Consider the following 15055-nt stretch of genomic DNA (forward strand, 5'->3'; position numbering starts at 1 on the left):
CTTATCTTCCATGTAAATTTGATGATAGTAACACCACCACCACCACCTAACACTTGTAAAACACCTGCAATGGCGTATTTCCGCTCCCTTTATATATTGGGTTGGCCAAAAAGTGCCTTCAGTTTTAAGTAAAAGTAAAAGACACATTTTTCATTTTCACCAAGAACTTTATTGAACAACATATTCACCCTTTTGTTCCACTACCTTCTGCCATTTTTCAGGCAACTTCATAATTTCATCTTCTCAAAACTTTTTATCTTTTTGAGCAAAGAACTGTTCCAGGTGCCTTTTACAGTCTTCCAGGGAATTGAAATTTTTCCATTAAGAGAATTTTGTAAAGACTAAAATAAATGGAAATCCAAAGGTGCAATGTCTGGTGAATACGGAAGATGAATCAGAACTTCCCAGCCAAGCTGTAACAGTTTTTGCCTGGTCATCAAAGAAACACGTGGTCTTGCATTATCCTGATGGAAGATTATGTGTTTTCTCTTGACTAATTCTGGATGCTTTTCATTGAGTGCTGCTTTCAGTTGGTCTAATTGGGAGCAGTACTTGTTGGAATTGTTTGCTTTTCCAGATGGAGCTCATAATAGAGGACTCCCTTCCAATCCCACCATATACACATCAACTTCTTTGTATGAAGACTGGCCTTTGTTGTGGTTGGTGGTGGTTCATTTCCCTTGCCCCCCAATCTCTTCTGTTCCACATTATTGTACAGTATCCACTTTTCATCGCCCGTCACAATTTGTTTTAAAAACAGAACGTTTTCATTATGTTTAGGTAGAGAATCGCGTGCGGAAATATGGTCAAGAAGGTTTTTCTCGCTTAACTTATGTGGAACCCAAACATCAAAGCAATGAACATATCAAGCTGGTGCAAATAATTTTCAATGCTTGATTTGGATATTTTGAGGATGTCAGCTATCTCCCGTGTGGTATAATGTTGATTGTTCTCAGTTAATGTCTCAATTTGATCGCTATCAACTTCAACTGGTCTACCCAACCGTGGAGCATCCTCCTGCGAGAAATCTCCAGCACAAAACTTCGCAAACCACTTTCGATATGGTTGATCAGTCACAGCACCTTCTCCATACAGTGCACAAATCTCTTTTTGCATTTCAGTTGCGTTTTTACCTTTCTCGAAATAATACAGCATAACATGCTTAAAATGTTGCTTTTTTAAAATCCATCTTCAATATTAAAATGGCTGCACAAAAATTCACCAACTTTGATAAACCTTTTTTTAAATGCAAGGTGATATGACAGCTGTCACATAGAGTCTAACAAAATTGTTTCAAATGGAGTTAAAGACAGCTAAGTTCTACTAGAGCCATCTTACAGAAAAAGCTGAAGGAACCTGTTGGCCAATCCAATAGATTAACGTCTTCATACTTCATAATAGCCCTATGAAGTTGACAATATATTACACACATTTTTCAGATAAACATACAATGGTACAGAGTTTGCATCCTACCCAGTGTCCCACAGGAGACCTGAGACTTCTGCATATGCAGTCTGGTAACAAGTCCATGTTTTCAAACGTTGTGTCATTTACCAAACCTGGAAAAGTCAGAGTACACTATGTGGGACTCCATCATACTAATTACAAAGTCAGACAGTATATGGATTACAGAGTTAAGATTTGCACAGGCAGTTCTAGGTAGGTATTTCATTGAAAACACATCAGGAGTATGAAAAATAGGTATATGTTTTCACCTTATGAAACTAGACCTAGAACAACAATTCAGACCTAAATCAAGCTGGATAAAAGAAATAAAAAATAGAGCAGATATCAATTAAATTGAGTAGAGAACGACTGTAGAGAAAAATCAACAAAACCAAAAGCTGGTAGTTTGAAGAGATCAAGACAATCAATAAACCTTGAGCCAGGCTAAGCAAGGAAAGAGAGAAGACACAAATTACTAGTACCAGAAGTCAAAGAGGGACCATCACTACTAAATCCATAGATATTAAAAGGAAAATGAAGGAATATTACGAACAACTATATGCCCCCAATTTGTATACCTTAGGTGAAATGGACCAGTTTTGTGAAATATAACTTCATAAAAGACAGTCTACCAAAACTAACACAAGGCTGTGATTATGCCCATATATTATAAAGAAATTGGATCAAAATTAATAAACCTGTAGAACAGAGTACAAAAACTTTTTGATTGGTGAGGGATCCATTCAGAGACATCCATTTCAAATAAACATATTGCCAGCTGTGCAACACAGATATTAGCAAATTAAGTAGATGAGGGACCAGCCAACCTCAACCCATGAAGTTCCCCTTTTAGAAAGCCCTGCGTAACCTAGGTAACTATCCTTTTGAATGACCCTGCTTCTCCCTTTCTGCACCCTAATTCCTGCTCTTATACTTTAAATTTGCCAAGAAAGAGTGAACCCACAAAAGCATAGACATGCAGCCAACCCCAGACCCTAATAAAGGCAGAGCTCCATGTCCATGCTCCCTGCCTGTATATCTAACTCACTCTGTGGCCCTCAGGTGTGCCCTGTACCCTCCAGGATCTCTTGTTCTTCTGAACTTCCTGATGATTTCTTGATCAGGTGCATCCTGTGATCATAATAACCACAAGCATTGGTCTAGCCACAGCATTGGCTCTGGTAGGAGAAATGTTTGTGGTACCAATAGTACATCCTAGGTGAGTGCCTCAGGGATTCCTACTCAATAACCTCACTATCAATAGAATGAGACCAATACATCCTGCTGGTGTAGCCAGCATGATTGCATGATTGCACTTGCAATTAACCGAGGGGAATGCCCTTTAGCTGTGACTGGCTTAGTGATTGGCTAACCTAGCTGGGTAACACCCTTTGGGAAGGAAGCAGCCACTTGCTGGAGGTCCATGACACTGTTATCTGTTTTTGTGTATTATCTCTACCATGTGTTGCCAGCAGTACCCGTCCCCAAGTATCACAACTGCCATAATAATTCAACAGTTTTCCCAGAGCTGCATGATCAAGGCTGTATGATCTAATAAAACAATTAGACCAGTAATTATAAAGGCCTAATTAACTGTTCATATGCTCACACACCTCACGCCAAGGAGAGCCAAGGAAGGTGGATTGAATCATAAGGCTATTATCACTGCACAAGGTGGAGCTTCTGGTCAAAGGCACAAGGAAAGGATATTCCCATAAGTAAGGTGGAGGGAAACTTGTCCCTGCATCCACTGAGGCGGTAGGTGGTGCCAGGACTATTTGTGTCCTAACCTAGATGAGTGAAATATTCTTGCAACAGAAACTAACAGCACCAAGAAAAGGGAAATTCAACCAAGACTTGCTTTCTCTCAGTGCTGCCTCACCCCCTGCCATCACTCTTTGTCCCCCAACCTGATGGGATATCATGTGTTATGATTTGATTTCTTTTGTATCATGATCCATCTTGTGTGAAATTATAGGACTCAAGCTATGTTAAATAATTTTAAATGGAGTCACAGTGGCTAATGTGAACTTACATATTAGTTGTTTTGAAATGTTTGGTATGTGACTGTAGATGTCTTGGTATGATAAGTTGAGTGTTACTTTAGGCACAGAAACAGACATGGATCAATGGAACAGAAAAGAGAGCCTAGAAATAAACCCACACACATATGGTCAATTAATCTTCAACAAAGGAGGCAAGAATATACAGTGGAGGAAAGACAGTCTCTTTAGCAAGTCATGCTGGGAAAGCTGGCCAGCTGCATGTAAATCAGTGAAGTTAGAACACACCCTTACACCATACACAAAAATAAACTCAAAATGGCTTAAAGACTTAACTGTAAGATTTGACACCATAAAACTCCTGGAAGAGAACATAGGCAAAAGGTTCTCTGACATAAATCATGACAATGTTTTCCTAGGTCAGTCTACCAAGGCAAGAGAAATAAAAGGAAAAATAAACAAATGGGACCTAATCAAACTTACAAGCTTTTGCATAACAAAGGAAACCATAAACAAAACAAAAAGACCACCTATGGACTGGGAGGAAATATTTGCAAATGATGCAACTGACGGGTTTAATTTCCAAAATATACAAACAGCCCATACAACTCAATAACAACAACAACAAGAAAACCCAATCGAAAAGTGGACAGAAAGCCTAAATAGACATTTCTCCAAAGAAGACATACAGATGGCCAAAAGGCACATGAAAAGATGCTCATCATCCCTAATTATTAGAGAAATACAAATCAAAAGTAAAATGAGGTACCACCTCACACCACTCAGAATGGCCATTATTTTAAAAGTCTGCAAGTAACAGATGCTGGAGGGAGTGTGGAGAAAGTGCAACCCTCCTACACAGTGGGTGAAAATTGGTGCAGCCACTATGGAAAACAGTACGGAGGTTCCTCGGAAAACTAAATATAGCTTTGCCACATGAGCCAGCAATCCCACCACTGGGCATATATCGGGACGAAACTAATTTGAAAAGATACATGTACCCCTGCATTCATAGCAGCACTATTTATAATAGCTAGGACATGGAAACAACTTAAATATCCATCAACAGATGAATAGATAAAGAAGATGTAGTATATATATACTACACAATGAATACTACTCAGCCATAAAAAATAAAATAATGCCATTTGCAACAACATAGATGGACCTGGAGATTATCATACTAAGTGAACTCAGAAAGAGGAAGACAAATACCATATGATATCACTTCTATATGGAATGTAAAATAAGACACAAATGAACATATCTACGAAAAAGACACTGACTCACAGATATAGAGAACAGACATGTAGCCGTGGGGGAGGGATGGATTGGGAGTTTGGGATTAGCAGATGTAAACTATTATCTATAGAATGGATAAACAACAAGGTCCTACTGTACAGAACAGGGAACTATATTCATTACCCTGTAATAAACCATAATGGAAAAGAATATGTGTATATATATGTATAACTGAATCACTTCGCTGTACACCAGAAACTAATACAACATTGTAAATCAGCTACACTTGAATTAAAAAAAAAAATAGATAGGGAATTTGACGACATCCAAGGAAAGACTTCACTGAAACAGAAGGAGCAACTCATAAGATACGCGACCCCCTGGGTGTAACTACTATACCCTGCTGGCAGGCTCCTTCAAATGAGACCACGGAACTCAGCAACTTGAAGGCACTTTGCTGGAGGACCGCCTCCACCCTGCTGAGAGCTGTTCCCGACCGATGCTGCTGGAGCCTCTGTGGGAGCAGGAGGCAGCTTCCCACTCATGCTTGTCTCAAGACCCATTGCTGGACCAGAGAGATTGCTGCTGGTGCTGACACATTTCTTTCTTAGACTTCTCCTTGGTGTGCTTCGTTATCCCCTTTGAACGTTAACTGTTTTGACTAATCTGTGATGTGTGCTAATTGTGTGCAATAAACCAAGTGACTGGTTGAATATCGGCTAGTTTCATGTATTTTCAATCCTGTGATTCTTACCTGGCCTTACTGCTGGGCCCTGTAACAAAACAGTGGGTCCAATCCCTAACACAGTGTTGCAAAAAAAAAAATTAATGGACAACTGTAAGTGTTCTGAGCATCTTGTGCTAGTGCCTTCTGAAACTCTGGAGGAGATTCAGCAACTCCTCCATAAATGTAAAATCCCTATAGGAACTTCCTGGGTGTGGCTTGGTAGCACAGCACGCCAGCAGGCCAGGGCTGTGTTATTACTCTCCAGCAGCCTTGGGGCTTTTTCCAAAGACCCTGTGTGTAAGACACTAGTGGAGGCAGACCCTAATTCTTGGGTGCTTCACTGTGACACCCAGGAAGGGGAGGCAGCCACTTACTAAGAGGGCTTACAAGAAGTCCTCCACAAAATTTCCAATACCAACACATAAGGTTCAGGTAACAGGAGAAAACTCAAAGTCAAACTGAGATCTGAAATTACATCTTAAATTGAAAACTTAAAAATTTGGTGCAGCAGAGGGAAGAGAAGGGAGCTGATTGACTATTGTGGGTTTTTGGAATGGGCTCTGGATTGTTACTCTCAGCTGCTGAAATGTACCAACTGGCCAGTATGTCTTAAAGACCTTAAAGATCCATCTGGGCTGCGTGCTCGTTTCCTCTGAGATAACATATCCTAAGCCCTCTTGGCTTTCCCCTGAATGAGGGCAGAACCAAAAAACACACCTCATGAGATACCCCTGCCACCAAGGAAAAAGCAGATAAGGTTATTAAGGCCTCTAGTGACAAGGAGGGGAGGACAAGAGAAGGCAGGGACCACGGATATTCGCACCAGAGCCCTCCATCTCCTCACCTGGATATTTATTGCCTGGCACCATGCCCACCTTTCATCATGGTGATTACTGCTAAGCTCAGTGAATAGAAGACATTAGATGAAGCCCATCTCCTGCTACACAAAATTGGCATGACCCAATGGGTTTACCATTTCTATGACTGTAGTGACTCAAATGAACGCCTCTCTATTTCTAACCCTGAAGATGGCCCATTTGACCTTGAGTCCAGAGGATTTTTACAAAGCACTCCCCCTAAATTACAGAGTGGCACTATTCCGTTTTATTAGGACTGATAAAACCATTCAAAAGGCACTGGCGGACATGAACCTGGTTTTTAGACATGGAGGAGAGATTTGCACCCAGACACCCAAATACTTCAGGCTTATGCCCCTCTGCCCCTACTGTCCTGGAGGGGCCTCCCTCAAGCAAACTTCCCTTAATGAAAAAGGCTCCCCATTTCCTCCCCAATAAATTCCCATCCTAATTTTACCCCTCAAGGGAATACGCAGCAAACCTTTACTGGGTGTTATGAAACCTCAGAAATCATGGCCACTTGATCTCTGAACAGCCAGTCTCTAAATTTCAGTTTATAAAACTAGCATTCTCCCACTACAGCCCCTTTCTACCATCCATCCTCTTCCCACAAAGCCCCCTCAGTCCTTAATGCTCCCTCTGTGTTCTTCCCTAACCTCCAGGACTTCCAGCCCTCTAAGCCCCTATCCTGGAAAACTGGTGGCTCCTGAGGGCTTTTTCCACCTCCTGGGGACAATCACTCTTACACCGTTCTGGTGGACAATAAAAATATACAGGGGTTTCTTTTGGCCCCGTTAGAACCAATACCACTGTCATTCCGGGCAGTCCCTCTAAATTCCCAGTGTGGGAGCCCTACTACTTACAGGGCATTGCTGGTAAAACCATCAAAAGTGTACAGATCCATTCGGATGTAGCTATTGGGACCACTCACAAGAAATGGCTTCCTCTCATGGTGCCCCCCTTGGTTCTTTCCCTATTTATTGGCATGGATGCACTTACATGATGCCATGCCACGTGGAAGAAGCCCAATTTCCTGGCCTTCCTGGTGGGCCTGGCCAAGTGGATGCCAGTGACTCTTCTTCCCTGGGTCAAGATGGTGAACACCCCCGATATTGACTTAAACAGGGCGCTGAAGGCCTGTGCCCTGTTATTACAGAAATAGGAGTCATTAAGCCCCCACCCTCCCCTTTCAATAGCAGTGTTTTACTGGTACTTAAGCTAGCCACTAATGAGTGGTGCCTCACCATGGACTAGCTAAACCTCAGTTCTCAGTTTTCCCAATTTCTAGTATTATAGAAGGATTGGAGAGATACAAGGGACCCAAGGAGTGTTCTTTGCCGTCACTGACCTAGCTAATATATCTGTTCCCATCTCAAAGGAATCCCAGATCCAGTTTGCTTTTACTTTTGAAGGGGTTAAACATTCATTGATGTGGCTCCCAATGGCATATTTAAACAGCCCTGCAGTCGCACAGACCTCTGCTCCTGGGATTTAGATAAATTACAATTGGAAAATTGTATTTTTGAGGCATTATTTTGATGGCATTATGCTGAGGTGTCCCTCTGAGGGAATGATATGGGCAGAGTTGCACACCCTTACACACCACCTAAACCAATGTGGCTGGGCAAATGCCCCTCAGGAGATCTAATGCCCAGTGTTATCTTTACGTTTCTGAGCATCACCTGGGACTTTTAAGGGCTGAGAAATACCCCCAACTGCCAAACATCCATTGCTCACTATTGAGTCACCCACTACGCTCAGACAGGCACAACAAATAATAGACCTTTTCAGGTTCTGGCGGCAACACATCCCTCATCTCTCACTAGTTATTTGCCTTGTCTATGCAACCACATGCAAATTTGCCACCTTCCATTAGGATGAGGCCCAATACTGTGTTTTGGAAACTGCCCAACAGAAAGTCCAACAAGCTTTACCTTTAGTGCCACCTGACTCCACATTCTGAGTATAGTCTGTGGCCACGCCTGACTATTCCTCCTGGAGCCTCTGCACCAAACCTAAGTCTACCTGGTTTCTTCTGGGTTTTTGGCATAAAAGTTAAAACCTAGTATATCAGTGGCATCCTGATACATTGTCCTTGAGTGCCAACTCTTGGCATTCTACTGGACTCTTTTAGAAACCGAGGCCCTAAACAGCCCACACCCAGGACTACTCCATACCCAAGTTTCTATAATGCCCTGGGTTCGAGATGCCTGCCAGCAGAAGCTCAGCACAGCCACTGAGGCATCCTTGGCAAAATGGAAATGGTATCTTCAAGAAGGGCTAAGCTTGACATCAAAAGCCTTTCCAAATTACAGAAGAATGTGACTTTCCCATGCTACAAGAGGTAACCCAAGGCTTTCTTGTCAACTGTTAAACAATATTCAAGTAGCTCAGCCAGAAGGAACCCTATCGAAGCTCATCAACTGTTGGTACTCTGTATGGCTATAGCTATTCTTACTGCTTTGTGCAGTCCTGATAATTGAGTTACTGGTAGATCCCCTTGGGCCTACCCATCACACAAGGGCAATGTTGGAATAATATTGCTCCAGCCCACAACTGCACCACAAGGTGGCAAAATGGGAAATGTTGGAGAGCTGTGTTGGAAGGGCCTAGGCTAGCATGTCACCAAATCTGGGAGCAAAGGGATTGAATCCCTTCACAGGAAATGGGCCCTCTGGAGGTGATGTCTAAGTGATACTCACCCACCAATTCTATATATCAAGTATTGTCACAAACTAATTGGCCCTGTGAGTGACCATACACAAAACTCATCTGGTTACAGGGACTGTGCTCCCATGTTTTGTCCATCACCCTCATGGGTCAGTCCCAAGAACGCCTAAATAACATCCGGATCTTCCTTAGCCTGGGATGTGAATGTGCCCAGAATCCTTATGTGCCTTGGATGAGCTCTACTGGGATTGAAAGGGCAGCCACCTGTTGTTTCCTAAATGTGTCCCTGATGACGCCAAGGAGGTGTTAATAATTTGTTCCACTAGCAGGAGGCACCAAATATGAAGGTGAGACATCAGGAAAGCCTCCTGTAACATCCCCAGCCCGTGACCAACCCCAACTGGATAGCCACATGGGAGGGTCAAAGATTTGGAGAGGACATCACCTCAGATGACTTTGCCCCAGCCCAAGAGTTCATTGCTGGAGATGACTATGCCCCCATACAATAGAGAGGACACACCAGGGGCATATCACCATGTCAGAGACCTTGACACTTGCCCACATTGCTGCACTCCCGAGCTCACTCTAAAGTCTCTGAAACACTGCAATTGAATCTAAGTGTTTGTATTGCCTTAATAGAATCAGGGGACCCACCAGAATATTATTTTCCTGAATTTGCCTGGTGTTTGCCTGCTGACCTTTCCTAATACCAACATGCTTGTCAGACTGTGAGTACATCCTCTGTCAACTGCAGGGCAGCCTTGCCTCCTGTCTTCCCTATTTTGGTGGCTGAAAATGTGCATTCAGAAGCAGACAGTTTTCCTGCCAAGAAAAACTACCCATTTAGACTCCTTGCCTTCACCTGCTCCCCTTGACCTTCCAATTTTCTGTGCTTACATGGGAATTCCCAACCATGATGTCTGTGGGCCACCACCATCCCCTACCGCTGACACTCTCAGAACCTCGTCCACTACACTTCCTCCTATACTTTCCACAACACTGGCAAGATGCTTAGCAAACACCACCAACATTTATATCCAGTAGGCTGAGAAGGCTGCCCATACTTTGAAATTAGAAATTGCTAGGCCTGTTGTTTGTCCTCCAATCACTTGTACTCTACCTTAAATGCTTACCCTGCTGACATATTCAATTTCAGTCAACTGCACTTAAAAAATGATGTCCTTTCCCTGGCCACCCTTCAGTTATGTGCCTCACCCAGTTTCTACTCCAGTAGCTCCTCAAAGGATCATTTTGAGGTAGGCTTTAAGCCTCCTTGGTGATTCTGTGCCCAGACACAAACAAATCTTAGTCAACATACCCCTTTAACCACACCACTGGGACTCATATAGCACAGATAGACATGAATGGGCACTAGCTCCTGGTTTTCTCACTGAAGGCCCCAATGAATATTTTACAGTAAGAACAGCCACCTTTTGATTCCACTGTAGGCCCACAGTGTAAGAATCTCACCTAGTATATTACTCTCTTCCCCAGCCCTCCAATCAACTTCCCCTGGGCTGCATACTAAGTGCACCATTGTCTCCCTTGTCCTGCCTCTGGAGGTATAAACCTTGGGATGCAAAATCCCTCAGTTTCCTAATTTGTTTGTCTACCACCGACAAAAAGCCATTTTCATTTCTTTAGTCCTGGGCATGTCCATTCTGCTGGAACTGACTGAACTAGGCACCAATGCAGTGGCCCTGGCCACCCAAAATTGGGTAATTGGGGCCAAAATACAACTATTGGCCATCTTTACAAATACAAAGCCTCCATTAAACCCTACACCTTGTGCAACGGTCCCATGAGTCTCTTGCTCCAGTGGTTTCAGATAACCTCCCGGCCCTAGATGATCTTCTGACCAAGGAAAGAGCAGTTTGTACCCTCCCAGGGACCACGTGCTGCATGTTCATCACTAGTTCAGGACAAGTTCAAACTTACTTACATCAGATGGCCCAAGATGTTAAAATGTTTTGTAATATTACCAAAATCTTTGACCAGATTCCCTAGGCCTCCAAGATCACTGACGTATTTTCATGGCTGGACATTTCAAGTTTGGGACAATGGCTACTGACTGTATTTCAGACCATTTTTTGTGTAATTATAGGATTTGTTATCATAACCAAAATCAAATACATACTTTCTTGGTACCTACCCCTGAGTTTTAATACATCTGCTACCCAGGCTGTTAATGTCCTCACCATTAAATCTGATGCCTAGATATATTAGGGTGGATTGTAGTGTAAGTGCCTGACATTAAGCTTTTGATTGCCTTGGCATCAATGTCAAAGGCATACATCTCAAAGGTATTGCCAACTGTGTGACACAGCTATTAGTAAAAGTACTAAAGAAGGAACCAGACTGCCCCACTCATAAAATTTCCCTTTTAGAAAGTTCTGGTAACCTTAGAACCGACCCCTTGGGTCACTTCTTCTTTTCCATACCCTAATTCTCACACCTATGCTTTAAATTCACCCAAAAATTGTGAACCCATGAAACCATAGACACCCCACCCATCTAATCCTAGTAAACGGAGAGCCCCAGGTGTGTACTCTCTCCCTCTCTCCCTCCCTCCCTCTCTCCCCACAGCTTCACTGAGTGGCCCCATGTGTGCCATGTACTCTCAAGGACCTGTGAGTAATAACTCTTGTTCTTCAAATTTCCCTGATGGTTTCTTGCTGAGTTGTGTCCTATAATCATAATAAGAACCACAAGGGCTGGCCCAGTCATAACATTTTCCCTAGTGGTGATGGTGGGAAATGTCTGTGGGGTTCACTTTGAGTCAATACAGTAAATGCACTTGCCCAGGCATTCCTGGCAGAGAACAAAGGTATCAGGCTGAGTCAACACAACATATTACAACAGAGATTATTTTTTAATGTAAGGAAGTTTTCAGAGGGAATATAAAGACATATTACACATTGGAAATAGCCAAGTGGATGACATCCTTCTCATCACAAAAAGATAACCCAGAATTCTATATCAAGGGAATTATATTGCAAAAATGAGGTTGAAATAAAATAACATTTTTAGAAAAATGACAACTGAGATATTTTGCTACAGCAGATATGCCAGATAAAAAATGAGAAAGATACTTGTTCAGGCTGTAGTAATGTCATAACAGATGCATACCTGTATCCACAAGAGGAAATTGAAGAGCAGCAGAGAGGGTAAATCTATCAGCAAATGTAAAAGACTGACCTTTCTTTTTCTTCTCCTTGTGTGTGTGTGTTTTGTGTTTTGTTTTTGATAGGTAACTGCACTAAATGTGTCATGCAACATGGGTTCAATTGCTAAAGAATTTACACAGGACATACAATGACTATACTTACAAATCTACAGTTTATTGAAGGAAAAATATACAATGTAGTGACACATCTAAGTAATGATATGAATCACATTGAAACCTGTGTCATAGCAAGGGGTTTGTAGAGGTCAAATTTTGGCTCTGATTATCCTACCTCTGTAAGTGCTGTGACAGAATATACTTTGTCTTAGATCAGAAACCACGAACATTTGCAAAGACGCCTTGAAATCAGGGAGCCCCAAATGGAATGTTGGCTGAGATATATTATTTTAATATTTTGCTAATCATTCAGGCATATTACTGCTACATATTGAGCTTCAACAGCAGAGGCCTTCAGGGGTCTCACCAAAACCAAGTGCAATTATCTGTCCTACTGTTTTCAATACACAATGTTTATGAGTTGGTACAATATACCCTGATATTTCATGGACCCCAAGCAAAACTATTAATTAGTATTTTTCACTACTTGTTCAGAGTTCACTGCCATGCAGATATATTAGCAAAACAATTCAGGCTCATTCCAGGCCTGGTAGAGTTGAATCTCTGTTGATCATGAGCTGCCCATTCTCCTTGCTTGACCCCATATTGGGCACCATGCAGTGAACAGTGTACTTTCCTTCACCACGCTGTCAGTGTTAGTAGATTGCCTTTGCTGTGCATTGTGCAAGTGGACCCATGTTTGGTTCGGTAACAGCACCAAGTAATATTTTTCTGACCACAGTGGTATGAAGTTAGAAATCAACAACTTGAGGAAAGCTGGAAAATCTACATATTGTAAAAATTAAACACCACACTCCTGAATAACCAAAAAAAAAAAAAAAAAAAGAAAATTCCAAGAATATTTGAAATAAAAAATAGAACACAACTTACCAAACCTTATGGGAGCTACTATAGCAGTTCTGAGAGGGAAGTTTTTAGCAATAAATGCATATATTAAGAAGTTAGAAAGACTGCAAGTAAACAACCAAACTTTACATGTTAAGAAAAGAAAAGCAACTTAAACCAAAGTAGCAGAAGGAAGGACATAATCAAGGTCAGAGCAAAAATAAATAAAATAGACTTCAGGAGAACAATAGAAAAGATCAATGAAACTAAGAGCTGATTTTTTAAAGAGATTTTAAAAATAGAAAAAAATGTTAGCTTGGCTAAGAAAAAAGGAAAGAAGACTTAAAGAAATGAAAGAAGAGAAATAATAACTAACACTACAGGATACATAGGATTATAAGAGACTACTATCAATAATTATACAACAACAAATTAGATAACCTAAAAGATAATTTCCTACAGTCATGGAACCTACCAAACGGAACCAGGGAGAAATAGCAAGTCTGAACAGACCAAGAAAGAGTAAGGGGATTGAATTAGTAATCAAATGCCTCCCAATGCCTCCCAACGGAAAATCCCAGACCAGACACAACACACTGTGTAAAGGCACATATATAAAATATGTTAAATAGAATGCCAGTGGTATGTGCAAATAAAGACTACCTTCTCTCAGTGAATTAATTAGTTCATCACACTGTGGCACATGGGAAAAAAAAGTTTCTAAGACACACGTATAAAAGATGATTATAAATAAGCCAGTTGTACTTGTAAAAATGACAGTGTAATTCTAGTACAAGACTGAGTTCAACATTCTGTGGAGCATGTAAAAACTTTGTGAAGTTACTTGTATAGCGTTTTTCCTAATAAAGCTAGTTGTGTAATTGAAATAAGAACAGTATTACTAGAGTGAAAAATTGTAATCACCATACTGGAGTGCATAGCATAATGTATGTAAAAAAGTTCATGAAACATATAGAATGCTTGTTGTATACATGAATAAGATTTCTGTTATTTTAGTGAGAGAATATGATTACAATACTGTGATGCATTGAATACACTATGAAAAGTCACGTGTATGAAAAATGTTTCAAGAATGCTAGTTGCATATGTAAATAAAGGACAGTGTTATTTCAGTGAAAGAATGTGTTCACCAAGTACAATATATCATATACCCTGTAAAGGAACATGTATAAAAGACATTCCTAAGACTTAGAATTTTGTTGCATTTCTGTAGTGTTATTTGAATGACAGACTGTGTTCAGTAATCTGTGATGCATGGAATTCACTATAAAGAAAAATGTACATGTTTTACAGAATGTTGACTGTGTATGTGAATAAGGATAGTTTTATTTTACTGAACGAGTAATTCACCACAAGGTGCTACATGGAAAACATTATGTAAAGGTAGGTTTGAAAACCATGCTTCTTTGAATACTAGTGTTTATGTGTATAAAGGTGATATAAATTCAGTGATTGAAAGTGTTTACCACTATTATTAATGTAATATATTATGATAAAACTCACATATAAAATTGTTTCAAAGAATGCTCATTGTATATATGAATATGGCAGAGTTATTTCAGTGAAGGAAAGAATGACCATACTGTGGTGCTAAGGTTACTCTAATTAAGACACATATATAGGGCTTCCCTGGTGGTGCAGTGGTTAAGAATCTGCCTGCCAAAGCAGGGGACACGGGTTCGAGCCCTGGTCCGGGAAGATCCCACGTGCCACGGAGCAACTAAGCTCGTGAGCTACAACTAATGAGCCTGCGTGCTACAGCTACTGAAGCCTGTGCACCTAGAGCCTGTGCTCCACAACAAGAGAAGCCACCGCAATGAGAAACCTGCACACCACAACGAAGAGTAGCCCCCGCTCGCCACAAATAGAGAAAGCCCTCACGCAGCAACGAAGACCCAGTGCAGCCAAAAAAAATCAAAAAACAAAAAAGACACATATATAAAGGTTGCTTCTACTTACT

At 41.2% G+C, this 15055-nt stretch overlaps 1 protein-coding gene and 1 long non-coding RNA gene across 2 annotated transcripts in view; one reads left to right on the plus strand and one right to left on the minus strand.

Annotated features, from left to right (window-relative positions):
- The window catches only part of LOC309664401 (uncharacterized protein), a 35146-nt gene extending 29742 nt beyond the window's left edge, over positions 1–5404 (plus strand). Inside the window, exon 6 of the transcript XR_014265735.1 lies at positions 5003–5404. The gene's annotated coding sequence lies outside the window, so the exon portion shown is untranslated. The remainder of the gene's footprint in view (positions 1–5002) is intronic.
- On the minus strand, positions 957–3862 carry LOC309664533. Its single transcript, XR_014265897.1, has 2 exons — positions 1560–3862; positions 957–1104 (listed from the first exon to the last, which is right to left on the minus strand). It is a non-coding gene; the product is annotated as an uncharacterized lncRNA (long non-coding RNA).
- Positions 5405–15055: the final 9651 nt, after the last annotated feature.

Source organism: Balaenoptera physalus (genome assembly GCF_965194825.1).
Source record: "Balaenoptera physalus genome assembly, chromosome: 7".
In the NCBI taxonomy this organism is placed as follows: Eukaryota; Metazoa; Chordata; class Mammalia; order Artiodactyla; family Balaenopteridae; genus Balaenoptera; species Balaenoptera physalus.